The sequence below is a fragment of the Aegilops tauschii genome, chromosome 1 (genome assembly GCF_002575655.3).
Source record: "Aegilops tauschii subsp. strangulata cultivar AL8/78 chromosome 1, Aet v6.0, whole genome shotgun sequence".
In the NCBI taxonomy this organism is placed as follows: domain Eukaryota; kingdom Viridiplantae; phylum Streptophyta; class Magnoliopsida; order Poales; family Poaceae; genus Aegilops; species Aegilops tauschii.
In genome coordinates, this window is record NC_053035.3 from 47,777,567 (window position 1) to 47,797,046 (window position 19,480).

At 46.8% G+C, this 19,480-nt stretch overlaps 1 long non-coding RNA gene across 1 annotated transcript; it reads right to left on the reverse strand.

Annotated features, from left to right (window-relative positions):
• Window positions 1-10,161: 10,161 nt before the first annotated feature.
• Window positions 10,162-13,847, reverse strand: LOC141039274 (uncharacterized). The gene is made up of 3 exons (XR_012200197.1): window positions 11,459-13,847; window positions 10,864-11,057; window positions 10,162-10,772 (listed from the first exon to the last, which is right to left on the reverse strand). It is a non-coding gene; the product is annotated as an uncharacterized lncRNA (long non-coding RNA).
• Window positions 13,848-19,480: the final 5,633 nt, after the last annotated feature.

Sequence of the window (19,480 nt, forward strand, 5' to 3'; positions counted from 1 at the left end):
GTCATGTTGTGAAGAATTGAACCAAACTGACGCTTGACCCATTTGTGATTACGATCAACCTTCTGGTGAAGACTGAGGAGAAGCTCATGGTCAGTCATCACCCTGGGAGCTGTGCCTTGAGGATTTGGCTTGGTTGCGTTGGCGGCAGAGTCATGGGTGGCAGAGTCATCATTGGTGGAGTAGGATGCAGCCTTGCAAAATTGACCATCCAATGGACGAATGCCTTCATCAATGACAGCCGTAGCCTTGCCCTTTTCATCAGCTGAGGAAAATGTCCGTTTGAGGACTTCAATCGGGGGCAAGTAGCTGCAATGGTTCAGTGTATCAGCTTTGTAGTTGATTGAAGACCTTGTTCTGATGAATCTCATAATCCACGGAGCATAAGGCTTCAACTCAAACGGTGACATTGCGACATTGGCCAGAGTCCTCATGAAGAAATCATGGAAGTTGACAGGAACGCCATGAATGATATTGAAAAGCAGATTCTTCATGATGCCAACGACTTCTTCTTCATTCGAGTCGTGGCCCTTGATAGGACTCAATGTCTTCGTCAGAATGCGATAGACAGTCCGAGGCACATATAACAATTCCTTGACAAGGAATTTTGTACTTGGGGCCTGACCTGGCTTCAAAGGCATCATCAGCACTTGCATATAGTGATCTGTAAGCTCAAGTTCACTGTAGACGCAACGATCAGCTTCAAGGGGAGGACTGAGAGGCAAAGCACGAAGCAATTCAGTAGCTGGTGCCTTGCAGTGAGTATTTTCAGACATCCAGTCCAGCACCAATGAATTCACATCTTCAAAGTCTCCGGTGATGTGCAGAGTTGCATAAAATTGAAGAATGAGCTCTTCATTCCAATCACATATATCAGTGCAGAAATTTAACAGTCCCCGCGTCGTAAAGAACACTGAGGACTGGCCCGAAGCATGGCAGAGATTCCATATCCACGTGAGGAATGTGCTCATGATCGAAGACTTTGTCTTTGTTGAACAGCACTGAGGAATAAAAATTTGCCTGGCTGGAAGTCCAGAAACGCCTCTTCCTAATGCGAGCAGAGTCATAGGGGTTGTAGTCAGTGAAGAATACGTGCTCGCCGAAGAAATCATTAGCCTTGATTTTTTGCTTCCTTGAGAATGGATCCTTTGGCTTGGGCAGAAGAGTGTCAGTCAGTTGCATGACAACCTCAGGAATCGCAATCTCAGGTTCTTCAGGCTGAGGAATTTTTGGTTCCTCTTTAGTGGCAGTCTGGGTCTTCAATTCTTCATTTTCATTTTCTTCAGCACTAGTGGCTGGAACTTGTTCATGAGCTTCATCAGATCCCATTTGAACTGTTGTTGCCGGGGACTGAGGAATTTGTTGCAATGGAGTGAAGAGTGGAGAGTTGGGGTGCTGACTTTCCCAGAAGTCATCATTCATCACTGGTGTGGTACAACCAATGTCCACATCTTCATCTTCCATTTCTTCAACACCAGCCTCTTCAGCAGTAAACTGAGGCATAGGCAAGGAAACTGTGGGGGTTGAAGGGATTTTATCCACTTCAATTTCTTCATCCATCTGCTCTGACGAAGCAGCAGCAGGATTTTCTTCATCAGATCCGCTAGGGATCACATATTCTTCATCAAAAGGGATGATTTCCTTTGATGGCATGGAAGAATTGGAGTTGGGGTAGGCGCAGGAGGAGCAGAGGAATGTGTTTGATTTTCTTCAGGCACAACTGATGCAGTTGCCCTGACTTCTTCATTTTTCTTCAGGCGCACCACTAGTGGATGCCCTGGCAATTTCATCAGCGGCTGGAATGCAGTCATCAGCCCTGGAATTCACATTTTCTTCAGCAGCCTGATTGTCATCAGCGGTGCTGGCATGTTCTTCAATGGGCTGAGCAGATGCTTCAGTCTGAGGAATTTCTTGTTGCGATGGGGCTGCAACATTGGAGGTGAACATCTTTGTCAGTTTAACAAACCTGACCTTGGCTCCTTTCCAATCAGCATAGTAAGCATTGAAATCATCGCTGAGGGTTTTGATCTCAGACTGGATCTTCACAAGTTCATCAGTTGTCATAGAGACAACGTTGTTCTTCAGGAATTTCTCCTTCCTGTACTGTGCTTTCTTGAGCTGCCTGGCCTTCTCAAATTTCCATTTTTCTTCTTGGATGAAGGCAGTCAGCATATGACTTTGACCAGGAGTCAGCTTGAAGTCAGGCATAGGAGTGTTTGGGTCCTTGTGCTAGAGATCAATGTAATCGAGGATCAACTTTGGATCCAGAAGCAGAGGCACATCTGTGCCCTTGGCTCTAGTGGCCCTGACTTGCCTATCTCTGATGATTTCAGCAAGTTCTTCATCATCAGCTTCGTCTTCTTCAGACGACACTTGGAAGGTGACCTGCTTCTTGTGAGGACTTGAGCGAGAGCCTCGTCCAGCAGTGGTCTTAGTCTTCAGCAGAGAGGGTCCTGTTGAAGAATTTGGTGCAGCTGAGGAACTAGCTGAAACTCCTGAGGCAAAAGAGTAGCCTGTAGTCCTTTGGCACGTGGCAAGATGCACAGGTGCTGAGGATTTGGTCGGAGCAGCCGAGGACTTTGGAGGGGCAGGAGCAGCGTGAGGAATTGGCCGTGAGGGCTTAGCTGAGGCACTTGGCTTATGCGCAGGCTTCTTTGCCATGGATTTCTTCGGCCTTACAGAGGCCTCAGCAGCAGCAGCAGAAGTAGAGGCTTCGTTGAATTTCCTCACTGCATCTTTTGCCTGTTTGGCCAGTTTGGCCTGGCGCTTGGCCCATTCTTCAGGAAAATTCTCACCGCGCTTGATGCTAGTGGGATCTGCTTCTTGGCCAGGTGCCAATGGTGGTCTTGAGCATGGAGGAGTAACAGCGAATTTCTTCATGTACTTGGGAGTCACATATCTGTACTCCCTCCACTCTCTTGCCCATCTCATCTCTATCTTCTGAATGCGCACCTTGCGCTGATTTTTATCTTCCTCAGGGGGTGTGCAGTACCCAGCATAGATGTCCTCAGGGATTTCAAAAGCAGTGTTGACCTCAGGCCTCTTTCCTCCTTTCCGTGGCTTCTTTCCATCAGCCATTTTCTTCAGTTGAGGAATTTGAACAATTGAACTCTCTGAAGAAGTATGCAACTTTTCTTCGAGGAACGCTGCAAATGAGTTAAGTTGATGAGAACCTAGTGATTCAGCAGCGGAGATGAGTACCTGTGAATAGAGTATAGTTGCGAGGAATTTGGAGAGGTCATATGCGTTCTCAGAAGGTTTTTCAAAAAGAACAAGTTTGAGGAATTTGACCAGATGAGTCTTGAAGAATTTCACTAAGCGTTCTTTGTCTTACGTTCCAAAGTTGTATAGATCGAAGATCCACACAATTGAGGAATCTTGAAGAAAATGATGCTTAGAGAAACGAATCAAGAACAGATGACATGTGAGGTGTTTAGTGTGTGAAGAATTTGAAGAATAAACACCTTTGAAGATTTTGTAGGAATCATTTGAATCAAAGACGGCAGTAAAAGTAACTTTTAATTACCCTGAACGAAGAACACGACGAACTGTGAGGTGGAGAAGTGAAGTTCATCTGTGCAGATCTTCCACGCCCTAACTCGGCGGAGGAAGACGGCTACGGCGGCGGCGGAGTGAAGATTTCCGCGGCCGGCGCGAGTACGACGATGACGAGGTCGAGGCAGTGAAGCTCTTCCTCACCGGCGACAATGAAGTAGCGGCGGTGCTAGGGTTTGAGAAGCTCGAGCTGGAGAGAGGTCGAGCGGAGTAAAGGAAGTGAGGAAGGGGAGAGGGGGTATTTATAGCCACGGTGAAAAACTATTCGCCCGAAGATTTTGGACGAACGTGCTCCTGACCCTTCTCATTCGCTTGACATGTGTCACCCACGTACTAAGAAGTGGAGATCGTGTTAGATCGTGGGTGAATAGATAAGTATTTCGTGGGATGCGGAACTGTTTGAGCGGCAAAGCCGAAAATTTGGATAAGATAAGTTAAAAGTTCCGTTCGCAAATTCTTCAGCTGACAAGGACACAGTGAAGATTTTGAATGAGTTTCAAATAAAACGCACATGAAGAATTTGCGAATAGATTGGGTTGAGTATAGCATAGAGGGGGAAGGGTCCGATCACATTCACTTAGCAGAAAAACGCAACTTGAAGAATTAGCCATAAGTGAATGCTGTAGAGGACATAAACTCATATATATATAGCTAATGAAGAAAAACGACGGAAACAGTGAAGACAATGTAAAGTTGAAGAAAATGAACAACTGAGGAATTTCACTGAGAAAAAACTCAAATTGAAGATTTTCAACTTTTGGTGGTGGCGTGACCCACCGTATAAGAATGATGATTTCAGACACCGCATACAATTGTCATAGGGTTCTGAGAATCAAATTCTTCGTTAATTTCTTCACACTTAGAGTGTTATTCTTCATTGATTGAAGAAAAACGTTTCTTCATGTGTTGCACATCTAAGTCATCAATTTTACATAAGTGTTAGGACGAGTGTCCTTTTCAAAGAACATTCGAAGATTCTAGGATATTTAGCTCAGACCGCAACTTGCTGAATCTCTTCTCATCCAAGGGCTTAGTGAAGATATCGGCTAGCTGTTCTTCAGTCTTCACATGCTCAATAGAAATGTCGCCCTTCAACACATGATCGCGAAGAAAATGATGACGAATCTGAATGTGCTTTGTCTTCGAGTGCTGAACTGGGTTGTGAGCAATCTTGATGGCACTGTCATTGTCACAGAAGAGAGGCACATTCTTCACGTTGACGCCATAGTCCTTGAGAGTTTGCTTCATCCACAGCAATTGAGCAGAGCAAGAACCAGCAGCAATGTACTCAGCTTCAGCAGTAGACAGTGATACACAGTTCTGTTTCTTCGAGGACCAACAGACCAAAGATCGTCCGAGGAAATGACATGTACCAGATGTTGACTTGCGGTCCACACGATCACCAGCATAGTCAGAGTCAGAATATCCAATGAGATCAAAAGCCGAGCCCTTGGGGTACCATAATCCAAGTGTTGGTGTGTGAGCTAGATATCGAAGAATATGTTTCACAGCCTTATGGTGTGATTCCTTCGGTGTAGCTTGAAATCGGGCACACATGCAAACACTAAGCATAATATCTGGCCTAGATGCACATAAATACAATAAAGAACCAATCATGGAGCGGTATACCTTTTGATCGAAGTCAATACCATTTTCATCAGTGCACAGATGGCCATTTGTGGGCATCGGAATTTTGACGCCTTTGCAATCTTGCATGCCGAATTTCCTCAGTACATCCTTGAGGTATTTCTCCTGAGATATGAATATGCCATTGCGCTGTTGACGAATTTGAAGACCTAAGAAGAATTTCAATTCTCCCATCATAGACATTTGATATTCTTCACTCATCATATAGGCAAATTCATCACTATAACGTTGGTCAGTACAGCCAAAGATAATATCATCAACATATATTTGGCACACAAACAATTCACCATCATAAGATTTAGTGAAAAGAGTAGGGTCGAGTGAACCGGGTTTGAAGCCTTTCTTCATGAGGAATTCCTTCAAAGTATCATACCACGCCCGAGGGGCCTGCTTGAGGCCATAGAGGGCCTTATTGAGTCTGAAGACTTTGTCAGGATGCTTTGGATCTTCAAAACCTGGGGGTTGAGCAACATATACTTCTTCCTCAAGCTTACCATTGAGGAATGCACTTTTCACATCCATTTGATATAAAGTGATATCATGATGGTTAGCATAAGCAAGTAATATGCGAATAGCTTCAAGTCTGGCAACAGGTGCAAAAGTTTCATCGAAATCAATTCCTTCAACCTGTGTGTAGCCTTGAGTTACAAGCCGTGCCTTATTCCTCACCACAAGGCCATTTTCATCTTGCTTGTTGCGGTAGATCCACTTTGTGCCAATGATATTGTGCTTGCTAGGATCTGGACGTTTAACCAGTTCCCAGACGTTGTTGAGTTCGAACTGATGTAATTCTTCTTGCATGGCCTGAATCCACTCAGGCTCCAGAAATGCTTCATCTACCTTAGTGGGCTCTGTGATAGAGACAAAGGCATAGTGCCCACAAAAGTTAGATAAATGTGAAGTTTTTGAGAGTGTGAGAGGACCTGGTGCTTCAATGTCATCGATGATCTTTTCAACTTGCACTTCTTTTGCAACACGAGGATGAGTAGGTTGTCGTCGAGGAATTTGATCAGCATTTTCTTCAGCACCATTTTCTTCAGGTGCATTAGCTCGACGTTCTTCATGTTATGGAATGAATTCTTCAGCAGATTCTTCGGTAGGAATGACATCCTCAGTAGCCTTGAACTTGATAGTTTCCTCAGGTGCTGGTTCATCTATCATAGAGGGTAGATGCTCTCTTTGCGAGCCATTAGTTTCATCGAACCGCACATCTACAGTTTCAACAACCTTGTGAAGAACGTTGTTGAAGACTCTGTAGGTGTGCGAGTCCTTTCCGTAACCAAGCATAAAACCTTCATGTGCTTTCGGTGTAAATTTAGCATTGTGATGAGGATCTCTAATCCAACATTTAGCACCGAAGACTTTGAAATAACTCACATTGGGTTTCTTGTCAGTGAGGAGTTCATAGGCAGTCAGAATTTGTGAAGATATACCCTGTTGATGATGTGGCACGTAGTATAAATTGCCTCAATCCAGAAGTGACGAGGCGTCTTGTACTCATCAAGCATAATGCGTGCCATCTCAACGAGAGTTCTGTTCTTGCGCTCCACGAAGCCATTCTGCTGAGGAGTGTAAGGAGCAGATAACTCATGAGTAATACCAAGTTCATCAAGATAGTCATCAAGACTAGAATTCTTGAACTCAGTTCCATTGTCACTTCTGATGTGCTTGATCTTCACACCAAAGTTGGTTGAAGCCCTCGAGGAAAATCGTTTGAAGACTTCCTGCACTTCATGTTTGTAAGTAACAATATGTACCCATGTGTAACGAGAGTAATCATCAACAATAACAAAGCCATAGAGAGATGCGTCATTTGTGACTGCTGAGTAATGGTTAGGACCGAAGAGATCCATATGAAGCAATTCAAATGGTCGAGTAGTGGTCATGATAGTCTTCGCTGGATGCTTAGCCTTGGTCATCTTTCCAGCTTCACAGGCTCCGCATAAGTGATCCTTGAGGAATTTGACATTCTCAATGCCAATGATGTGCTTCTTCTTCGCAAGCATGTGCAAATTCCTCATGCCTGCATGACCAAGTCGTCGATGCCATAGCCAGCCTTCTGAAGCTTTTGCAAGTAGGCACACGGCTGGTTGCGGTCCTGTAGAGAAATCAACAATATACAAGTCTCCTCTCCTAAAGCCTTCGAAGACTTTGGAATTGTCAGTTTCCATAACCACAACACAACGATACTTGCCAAAGAAAACAACCATATCAAGATCACAAAGCATTGAGACAGACATGAGGTTGTATCCTAAGGACTCGACAAGCATGACTTTGTCCATGTGTCGATCCTTTGTGATCGCAACCTTACCTAGACCCAATACCTGACTTTTGCCTTTGTCAGCGAAGATGATATGCTTCAGATGCGATGGTGATAAGGGAGCATCCATCAATAGATTCTTGTCACCAGTCATGTGATTTGTACATCCACTATCGAGGACCCACTCAGTGGCTTTGGGTTGATCATCCTGCAGATGAATTAGTGCAGCTTACGAACTTCATATACTTCATCAGTGAAGAATATGACATCACAATTCATCAGACCAATTTCATCAAGCAATGCAACCGTTAAAACAATATGAGGACGTGAGAAATGAAAGTTCATTTCTTCATGATTAGCCTGCGTCCTTTCAGGCACTTTTCAGGTCTCCAGCAAATTCTTCAGACGTTTAAGTACGTCTGGAGACCTGACCCTGCATAAAAGATTAGTTCTTTTTCTTCACCACCCACATCAGAAGAGGTGGCAAAGAGTTCATCACTCTGCGAGCTCCATACGAGAAAGGTGGCATAGAAGCCAATCCATTTCGTTTCACATAAGAGGAGTTAGGGTAAGCATATGAATAAGCAGAGAAATTCTTCGAGGACTTATGAACATAATGATTAGAAGAATAATGCTCATATTCATAGCCCTTGGCTCTTCCCTGCGAAACAGAGTTGTTAGCACGATGATGTTCATATGAGGATTTTGATCCTTTTGAGGAATTTGATCCATGTGAGGAATTTGGTCCGTATGAGGACTCGGATCCATATGAAGAATTTGATCTGGGGTTCCTATTCTTCACAGGTGGTGTCATGAGGACATTCACCTGAAGACTTTCAAGGCACCTTTTGGGAACCCAGATTTTCTTCATAGGAGAACCGTTCCTGCAGTTAGTGCCAACATATCTAGCAAATACTTCACCATTCTGATTTTTAAACAGTTTATAGTTGGAGTCAAATGACTCATTAGAAGAATGAGAAGATTCACATGTAAGCCAGATAAATTAGATGGATCAACTGGAGATCCCTTTGCAGCAACCCATGAGGTTTTGGGGTACTGCTCAGGCTTCCAATATGTACCATCAGCATTGAGTTTCCTCTCAAAGGCAATACCCTCTTTCCTAGGGTTCCTGTTGAGGATCTGCTTTTTAAGCACATCACAAAGAGTCTGATGCCCTTTGAGGCTTTTGTACATGCCTGTCATGTACAATTTCTTCAGCCCTGCATCGTCAGTGATACTAGCAATGTCCTCAGATGAGGAATTAGTGATAGCAGAGACAGTTGAAGAATTTGTAGTATTAGAAGCATTTGAACATTCAGGTAAAGAATTAGCAGATTCACGTTCAATGCATTTCAAACATGGAGGAACAAATTCTTCCTGAGCAGCGCTGATTTGTTGAGCAAGTAATGAATCGCACTCCTTCTGAAGATCTTCATAACTCACTCTTAGCTTTTCAAGATCTTGCCGTCTCCATCGCCGCTCCTCGCCGTCTCCATCGCCGCTCCTCGCCACCCGCCGCCCGCCCTTGCAGTTCTACATGCCGAGGAGGCTGTAGAACCACGTGTAGTCGCCGTCGTCGTCGTCGTTGTTGCCGCCGCCTCCGCCGCCGCCGTCCCTGCTGCATCCCTCCCCTGGTTGGCGCGGCGGGTTGGACGGTCCGGGGGCGTCCTCGTCGTCGTCGCTGTCGAGGAACACGACGCCGTGCTCGTCCTCGCGCCCACGTTTGCGGGCTTCTATCTCCTCCAGGGCCCGGCGCTGCCGGACCATCTCGTCGCGGTAGTAGTCGTCCCGCGCCCACTGTAGGGCCTCCTCGTCGGAGAAGCCGCGCCGGGCTATCTCCTCGTACTCCGAGGGGAGGCCGGGCTCCGGCTTGGGCTCGACGAGGACGAAGCGGCCGGAGGGGGGGGGGTGGAGTCGCCGATGCGGACGCCGGAGCTGCGGGTAGGGCTTCTAGAGCGGGCTGTCGGGGGTGTACCGCGGGACTTCCCTCGCCGCCCGCGGCAGGGACGCGCGGATACGTTTGATCTCCGCACGCCGCGCTGCCCCGGTGGGTGGTGGTGGCACCGGCACGCCGCCGGCGCTGATCCTCCACGCCCCGGGCACCCGCATGTCCGGCGGGATCGGGTACTCGGCCTCGAAAAGGAGGCGAGCCTCGTCCTCATGAAGTTGGCGGCGCCCGAAGCCATTCGCCGCCGCGCCGTCGCCTGGGAAGTGCTCGGCCATTCTTCTGAACTGGAGACGGCGAGAGGAGGCGAGGGAGGAAGGGGGAGAAATGGGCGCGTCGGCAGTGGAGGATCTGTGCGTGTCTCCGGCGCGCTGGTGGTCGGCTTATATAGGCGGAGGCGCCGCGTAGTACGCGTGGCCGGCGTGTTATGCATGGCGGGCGAGGGGACGCGCGTTGCCCGGCCTTCACTGCGCCGCCCGTGAGGCATCAATGGAGGCTGACCGGCGCGCAGCTTTGGCATTGATTCGCCGCGGGAAACGAGGCGATGAGGACGACGAAGCGGCGAGAAGAGAGTCGAGTCGCTGGCAAGGGGGCCCCGCGGCTTTTCGCGCCAAAAACGATTCGCCCGGCGCCCCCGAGCGCCCCCAGCGCGCCGGGTTCGGGTTGGGTCCGCCGGCGCTAATTTCGGCCCGAGCCGGCGAAAACTTGGCCCTTGGGGCGCGACTGGGCCTTTTTTTGGCGCCGGCGGCCGAAAAATCGCCTGGGGGGCCTTGTTGGGGGCGCGGCTGGAGATGCTCTCACGAAACCAGCAGAGCAGCATCGCAGCAACCTGTTAACAGTGTAGACTGATTCTATTGGAGAAAGAGAGAGGGGGAGAGCATTTTCATCCTTGTATAAAACACACGAGCTGGCATAATAGTACAAGCTTCCCCTAAAATAGACTGGTGTGACTGGCATCATGCTAAACTGTACAAAATGGGGGGTGGGGGCAACACATACAATCACTGAACACAGTATTGACACCGCACATAAGGTCAAAGGAAACTGAAGCCAAAACCATATAAAAATGCATAACTAATTTTCACAGTTGTTGGTACAAAAGCTGAAGAATGCCCAAAAAAGAGCACTAATAACTTCATCCTCGAGCATTTCTATACTAGTGAAATTACACTTCGACTTCCAGATAGCTAGTTAGATCTTCTGCCTCATTCTCCAACTGAAGCCATTGTTGCTAGTTAGATCTTCTGCTCTTTTGAATCTGCCTCTTGGTCCAAATGAAGCCACTTACGCGTAAGCATATAGGATGATATAACAGCCCCGGCTAACCCCAAAAAATCATTGAGTCTCTTCGAAAACCGCTTCGACCGCCTGCAAGTTCAGAGATGTAATAAAATTTGTTAACAAATTATTCCAAGGAAAAAAGAACATGAAAAGGACAGCATATGTTCTGAGTAGATACCACAAGGGGTCATTGGGTCTAGGCTCGATTTGCACCGCAAGCTGCTGGAGCATGCGTGTGTTTTGACAGCCTTCCTTGGTAAGCCGGGTGTCGTATCGCCTTTCTGTGTCAGCAATCAGATCAAACAACTCTTCTCTCTTCTTCTTGATTTCCCTCAAAGCAGAAGCCTTCCCATCTTGATGCACTGCTATTTCCTTTACAAATTACGTAGAAGTTAGATACAATATCTAACAACATATTCAACATATTCATTGATGCAAGCCTACATAGCTATAGTTGATCTAGAATGTTATTGTAGGCATGCCTAAAACTAAACAGTGTCATATTTCCTTTGCAAAAGATATTTCATTCTCGAATCATGCTTACTGATGGCAAAACCAAGATTTACAAAATAATTTGGAACTAGCTAGTGTTGATAATCCTAGGGGGTAAGCAATCCCCATCCTGCCGTTTGGAAAAGGATTTGATTATTACGAGACCTATGGTATTGCGAGGCGTGGAATTGCTAGATCCCTAATCATGTTATGCGCAGAGCACAGTAGCGAATCAATCAGCAGTCGATGAAATAATCGATAGAAGTCGTGATTTTCGGTACCTCAACACCAGAGGAAGTATGCCGGAGGGAAGAGGGGGCTGCTGCCGGCGGACCGCCGTGGATGAGCCTCCTTGGCACCTCCGTTTTCGTTCGCTGGAGAACAAAGCCAGCCAACCTCCTCGCCGCCTGCCGAATCGCCGCTGCCATCGCCGATCTCAAGCTCTCTTCGTATCCTCGCCTCGAATCGCCTGAGTTTGCGTCTGTGCTCGTAATTTTATCAGTGGATTGGGATTTGGGAGGAAAGACTTCTCTTGCATTTATATATGCGGCGACTGAGTTCCGGGTCCGTCTCCGTCAAGACCACGAAGCCCCACCGCGTGGCTGGCATCGGACTTCCGACTCCGCCTCCACTAGGAAAAGTGAAGATTTTGAAGAATTTGCTGAGCATACGTACCCTGCGCCAGGTGTTTAGGTTAGGGTTCCTCGCTCGCCTTCCGCCGCCGCTTCTTATTCCGACCGCCGCGTTTGATATTTCTGTAACCGAGCTTTTTCCTTTTGAGGGCAGCGTGTTCTTTTTTTTTTTGAAACACTGGTAATTTTATTCATATTCATAACAATTACCGATACACTGGTTTGGACCTAAGATTCAAGAAAATACAAAGTAACTCATATGATTAAGAGCGTGTTTGGCTGCCTTCTCAAACAATACCTGCATTTCAAACACATCTCAACCCAACCCGGTTGAGCAAAAACAGGCAACAAATCAGCATCTGCATGTTGTTTGGTTGTCTGCATTGCATCAATGAGCACTTCAGGGCTGGGTGTTTGGCTGTCTGCATATATGCTTAAGGGCTGAGCAGATGCAAACCACAGCTGTTTGGCTGCATACACGTTTGTGTTCTGCTCACCCCATTCAAATGTGGCGGCCTTACCACCACATTAGCAGCACAAACGGGAGGCAAAAATGAAAACAAGCAATGCACATGAAAATAAAAGCAGATTAAGAGGCTAATTAATATAGTAGGGCCATCGTTAAAGACAGTAGGGGCATCCCATGCCTCCTGCTTCACACCAGGGCGCCGATCCTGGCCAAAATATTAACAAGTTTGCAGCACTAGTTCAAACCATCACCATCACCATGACCACAAACTAACAGTTCTATACTAGGACCGGGTACTTATATAATAGAGAGCGCGGGAGAATTTGCCGACGTAGCCGTGGTTGGTGCAGCGCACCCTGTTGTGGTTGTAGATCTGCACCTTGAAGCCCAGGCTGGAGATTCGCACGACGACGAGGTCGCCGGGGACGATCCTGTGGCGGCGGCAGAAGTACTGCGAGCCCCGGTCAAGCACCATCCGCCCCTCGTAGTTCTGGACCTGAACCCAGGACTCGCACCACTTGTTGACCGACAGCCTGACGACGCGCGGGGGCTTGATCACCAGCCACTGCTTCATGACCTCCTTGAACTTCGGTGGGATGACGAGCATGGCGAGATCCTCCTCGTCCTTGATCTGGACGTAGAAACACAACGGCTCTCGGGACCCCTCCTCGTGGCCGGTCCTTGGACATCGTCCCCTTGGATGCGGCTGGCTCATGAAGGCGGCCTTGCCAGGTAGATCCACCCTCTTGAGCTAGCGGTTCGTGGGGATGAAGTCCATGACGCCCTCGGCGCCGACCATGACCTGAGCTCCTCGACCGACTTTGTCCCACTCTGTCTTCATCACCTTGTCAGGTAAGATGACAATGGTTAGTAACAAGGCATTGGGATCAGGCACCGATCAGTGGCACGTGCCGAAGAGCAAGTGGCACTGATGAGTGGCACTTGCTCATGGGCAACAACCACTGATTTGTGCAGTTTTCAAAACATGATCAGTGGCACTTGCCGAAGAGCAAGTGTCACTGATCAATGGCACTTGCTCAAGGGCAACAACCACTGATCAGTGAGCATCATGCTCATGACCTAAAACTAGCAGTGCAAGTTGTGACCACTTCCACATTTGGCAGCATGCTACATTGGTAATAGTACCTCAACAAGGGAACACAGTGTCCCTACAATGTGTATGAGCATGCAAATTTGTCCTACCTACCATGAATGCCATGCACGTAACGAAATCATGCAACAAACCATGCCTAAACCAACACCAATCTAGCTCTTCAACATCACACACAAACCCTACCTATGAACATCATGAATATGTAACTACCTATCATGCAAGAACCAATATACCCTGCCTAAGGACTACGATGTAACTACCTATTAACAAGATCAAATCTACCCTGCATACGAATAGTGAACATGAACACCATCAACAACATGAATAGTAGCACCCAAGAAGGAATTGATTCGATTTGATCGGATCCAAGTGATGCCTATTGCAGAAAACCCTAATCTACATGTACGAGCAATACGGAAATTAGAAACTTCCCGGAGCTGGTGGAGTTCGAGCGTACGCCGGGCGGGGAGAAAACCACAGCGGGAAGGAGATGGCCGGTTAGGAGGAGGAGGAGACGGAAATGCCGACGCCCGTCGGCATTGCCCCGGTGCTCGTGGCGGCGAGGGAGGTCGAGGAAGCGGGCGCCATCTTCCATGGCCCTGACGCGCTGCCCGAAGAAAACCCTCGGATAGGGGTAAACAAACCTCCCCCCACCCACAGGGGTTCCGAGCAATGGCGCGGTCGCCGCCCCCTCCGGAGTCGCCATCGAACCCCACTAGTAGAAAAAGGGCCTATTGTCCTGGTTCGTAAGGGCCTTTTGTCCCGGTTTAGGAACCGGGACTAAAAGGTTGTTACTAATGCCCTAGGCCTTTAGTCCCGGTTCTTACACGAACCGGGACAGATGGGCCTCCACGTGGCCGGTGCTGCGAGCCCAGGCAGGAGGCCCTTTAGTCTCGGTTGGTGGCACCAACCGGGACCAATAGGCATCCACGCGTCAGCTGTTCAGGGGCTAGGGTTTTTGTTTTTTTTCTGAAAGGGGGTGGATTTGGGGGTTTTGTATGGTTAATTAAGGTGTTTCATATATTGTGTTAGGTAGCTAATTAATTAATAAAGAGAAATGTCCTCTCTTATCTCCGTGCTTGGTTGACGCTACATACTATACGTATAGAGAGGCCCTCGACACACTAGCTAGTAAGAAAATGAAGGAAACCATTGAGTACAGAAGTTCGTCATGCATACCGAGAGAAGTGATCGACCTCTCCTTCTCCGAGAGATTGGTCGAACAACAAGTTTTTGTATCATCTATCCGACGCTACTGGCTACATACATATACAATATGTAAGATCTCTTACAATCCCCTAGCATTTGAACTCAAGTTCCACATGGTATTCTCCGGCTTTATTGACGACGTGGTCAAGAAAGAATCCCGCCAATTCCTCTTGAATTGCTTTCATGCGATCTTCTGGTAGGAGTTCATTCCGCATCTGCCACGTCTAATTTGAAGAACGGGGTTAATACATATATATGAATGAAACTCAACAAAAATGATGGTGTAATAAAATGAAATTGTGAATATTATTGCTTACGCACTTCATATTGTCTTTTAGAGTAGTCCCGCTTATCTTTGCAAGTCGCGTTGTAGATGAACTCGCACACGAGAAATAGAGGTCAATCAAATTGATAATGAAGCATTATAAATGGCATTGATGAAAGTAGCTAGAATCAACGGGAGATGCGCGGAAGTAGCTAGCTAGTAGTACTTACTTTCGGGTATGTATATCGCAGCTCCTTCGGCAGTCCCAGAGCTTCTGCGGTGAACTTTTTCCAAACCCTGCAAGACAAAGAAAATAATTATTACTTGAGATATCAGGAAATGAACAAAAAGTTGCCAATATGGTGCGATAATGATCGATTGAACTTACTTGTTGAGAATTTCAGTCATGTCCGCATAGGTCTCGGGATCTTTTCGTCTCGAGTCTAAGACGGTTACTAGTCCCTGCTCAAGCTTAATCTCCAGGAGAATATAGTGGAAGCTGCGCACGCATGCATAACTCATCAATTACATTACTATAACCTCACTCGAGTAATAAGGAAAACCGAATATGCACACGACAGTAACACTCACTTGAAGTTGTAAGGAAAGAGTATTTTATCTTTGTTTTGATTTATTATCAATGATTTGAGCAAGTTGGCCTCGGCATCTTTGGCGCTCTTTTTAACCTGAAATTCATCTATGAGATTTGTGTTAATGAACCCAATATCATACATTTCTGCTTTTCTACACTCGACGATCTTCAATCTGCATAATATAGTGAGGATAATTATAAATACATGCAATGAAAGAGCTGAGCTATATATAGAGACTTAATGACAGAAGTAGTACTTACAGACAGTAGCAAGTGACCGTTAATTGATCGAGGGCCTTTTGATTGAAGAACTAGAAGAACTCCTCAAATGGAACATACAATAGATCAATTCCAACGAGGTCGTGCTCCTCTTTAACTCTCAGATACAAAGTATCTGTCCCCCCAGACTCTCTACAGGTTTTCATGTACCAATCATGGAATCTTCGCATCATCGTTGTTAGAGATTTTTCATCTTTGACGAGAGGCTTCTCGTACTCGTATCTGTGTTCATCCACCTCCAAGAAATCATAATGTACATCGTCGGGCAGGTAATCTCCAAGATTGTTATAACCGGGCACCATCCCCGGATCATTAGCGACGATGTCGCTAGACACATTGAGCGGGGGGCACGATTGGTTCGCTTGTTCGCCGAGCTGGGCAATTTTTTCCCAGCTGCTCGTCGTTCTTTTAACCTTTGATCACTTCTAGTACTTCACGACCGTTCCGCTTCGATATATACCTTTTCAGTAACGCGCTCATAGTTGGTTTTCGGCGAAGAATTTGGTGGTTTCCTCAGGGCATCGATAGTGCGCTTTGCTTTCACCGGATCTACCTTCTCCTCTGGAGGTGGATGTCTCTTTGCTTTCACCCCTTCAAAGAAGTCCTTCACTTGGGCTTGACAGATCTCTGCGTTTTCTTGTTCGGTCATCTCATATGGTAACAGAAGGAAATATGCCCTAGAGGCAATAATAAAGTATTATTTATTTCCTTGTATCATGATAAATGTTTATTATTCGTGCTAGAATTGTATTAACCGGAAACATAATACATGTGTGAATATATAGACAAACAGAGTGTCACTAGTATGCCTCTACTTGACTAGCTCGTTAATCAAAGATGGTTATGTTTCCTAGCCATAGACATAAGTTGTCATTTGATTAACGAGATCACCTCATTAGGAGAATGACGTGATTGACTTGACCCATTCCGTTAGCTTAGCACTCGATCGTTTAGTATGTTGCTATTGCTTTCTTCATGACTTATACATGTTCCTATGACTATGAGATTATGCAACTCCCGTTTACCGGAGGAACACTTTGTGTGCTACCAAATGTCACAACGTAAATGGGTGATTGTAAAGGTGCTCTACAGGTGTCTCCAAAGGTACTTGTTGGGTTGGCGTATTTCGAGATTAGGATTTGTCACTCCAATTGTCGGAGAGGTATCTCTGGGCCCACTCGGTAATGCACATCACTATAAGCCTTGCAAGCATTGTGCCTAATGAGTTAGTTGCGGGATGATGTGTTACGTAACGAGTAAAGAGACTTGCCGGCAACGATATTGAACTAGGTATCGAGATACCGACGATCATATCTCGGGCAAGTAACATACCGGTGACAAAGGGAACAACGTATGTTGTTATGCGGTCTGACCGATAAAGATCTTCGTAGAATATGTGGGAGCCAATATGGGCATCCAGGTCCCGCTATTGGTTATTGACCGGAGACGTGTCTCGGTCATGTCTACATAGTTCTCGAACCCGTAGGGTCCGCACGCTTAACGTTACGATGACAGTTTTATTGAGTTTTGATGTACCGAAGGAGTTCGCAGTCCCGGATGAGATCGGGGACATGACGAGGAGTCTCGAAATGGCCGAGACGTAAAGATCGATATATTGGACGACTATATTCGGACTTCGGAAAGGTTCCGAGTGATTCGGGTATTTTTCGGAGTACCGGAGAGTTACGGGAATTCGTATTGGGCCTTAATGGGCCATACGGGAAAGGAGAGAAAGGCCTCAAAAGGTGGCCGCACCCCTCCCCATGGTCTGGTCCGAATTGGACTAGGGAAGGGGGGCGCACCCTTCCTTCTTTCTCCTTCCCCCTTCCCTTCTCCTACTCCCACAAGGAAAGGAGGAGTCCTACTCCCGGTGGGAGTAGGACTCCCCCCTATGGCGCGCCTCTCCCCTTGGCCGGCTGCCTCCCCCTTGCTCCTTTATATACGGGGGCAGGGGGGCATCCCAGAGACACAACAATTGATCCTTGAGATCTCTTAGCCGTGTGCGGTGCCCCCCTCCACCATATTACACCTCGATAATACCGTTGCGGAGCTTAGGCGAAGCCCTGCGTCGGTAGAACATCATCATCGTCACCACGCCGTCGTGCTGACGAAACTCTCCCTCAACACTCGGCTGGATCGGAGTTCGAGGGACGTCATCGAGCTGAACGTGTGTAGAACTCGGAGGTGCCGTACGTTCGGTACTTGATCGGTCGGATCGTGAAGACGTACGACTACATCAACCGCGTTGTGATAACGCTTCCGCTGTCGGTCTACGAGGGTACGTGGAGAACACTCTCCCCTCTCGTTGCTATAAATCACCATGATCTTGCGTGTGCGTAGGAAAATTTTGAAATTACTACGTTCCCCAATAGTGGTATCAGAGCCTGGTTTTATGCGTTGATGCTATGCACGAGTAGAACACAAGTGAGTTGTCGGCGATATAAGTCATACTGCTTACCAGCATGTCATACTTTGGTTCAGCGGTATTGTGAGATGAAGCGGCCCGGACCGACATTACGCGTACGCTTACGCGAGACTGGTTTCACCGTTGCGAGCACTCGTTGCTTAAAGGTGACCGGCGGGTGTCTGTCTCTCTCACTTTAGTTGAACCGAGTGTGGCTACGCCCGGTCCTTGCGAAGGTTAAACAACACCAACTTGACAAACTATCGTTGTGGTTTTGATGCGTAGGTAAGAACGGTTCTTGCTAAGCCCGTAGCAGCCACGTAAAACTTGCAACAACAAAGTAGAGGACGTCTAACTTGTTTTTGCAGGGCATGTTGTGATGTGATATGGTCAAGACATGATGTGATATAATTTGTTGTATGAGATGATCATGTTTTGTAACCGAGTTATCGGCAACTGGCAGGAGCCATATGGTTGTCGTTTTATTGTATGCAATGCAATCGCCATGTAATGCTTTACTTTATCACTAAGCGGTAGCGATAGTCGTAGAAGCATAAGATTGACGAGACGACAACGATGCTACGATGGAGATCAAGGTGTCGCGCCGGTGACGATGGTGATCATGACGGTGCTTCGGAGATGGAGATCACAAGCACGGTGCTTCGGAGATGGAGATCACAAGCACAAGATGATGATGGCCATATCATATCACTTATATTGATTGCATGTGATGTTAATCCTTTATGCATCTTATCTTGCTTTGTTTGACGGTAGCATTATAAGATGATCCTTCACTAAATTATCAAAGTATAAGTGTTCTCCCTGAGTATGCACCGTTGCGAAAGTTCTTCGTGCTGAGACACCACGTGATGATCGGGTGTGATAGGCTCTACGTTCAAATACAACGGGTGCAAAACAGTTGCACACGCGGAATACTCAGGTTAAACTTGACGAGCCTAGCATATAACAGATATGGCCTCGGAACACGGAGACCGAAAGGTCGAGCGTGAATCATATAGTAGATATGATCAACATAGTGATGTTCACCATTGAAACTACTCCATCTCACGTGATGATCGGACATGGTTTAGTTGATATGGATCACGTGATCACTTAGAGGATTAGAGGGATGTCTATCTAAGTGGGAGTTCTTAAGTAATATGATTAATTGAACTTAAATTTATCATGAACTTAGTCCTGATAGTATTTTGCAAAATTATGTTGTAGATCAATAGCTCGCGTTGTTGCTTCCCTGTTTTATTTTTGATATGTTCCTAGAGAAAATTATGTTGAAAGATGTTAGTAGCAAAGATGCGGATTGGATCCGTGATCTGAGGAT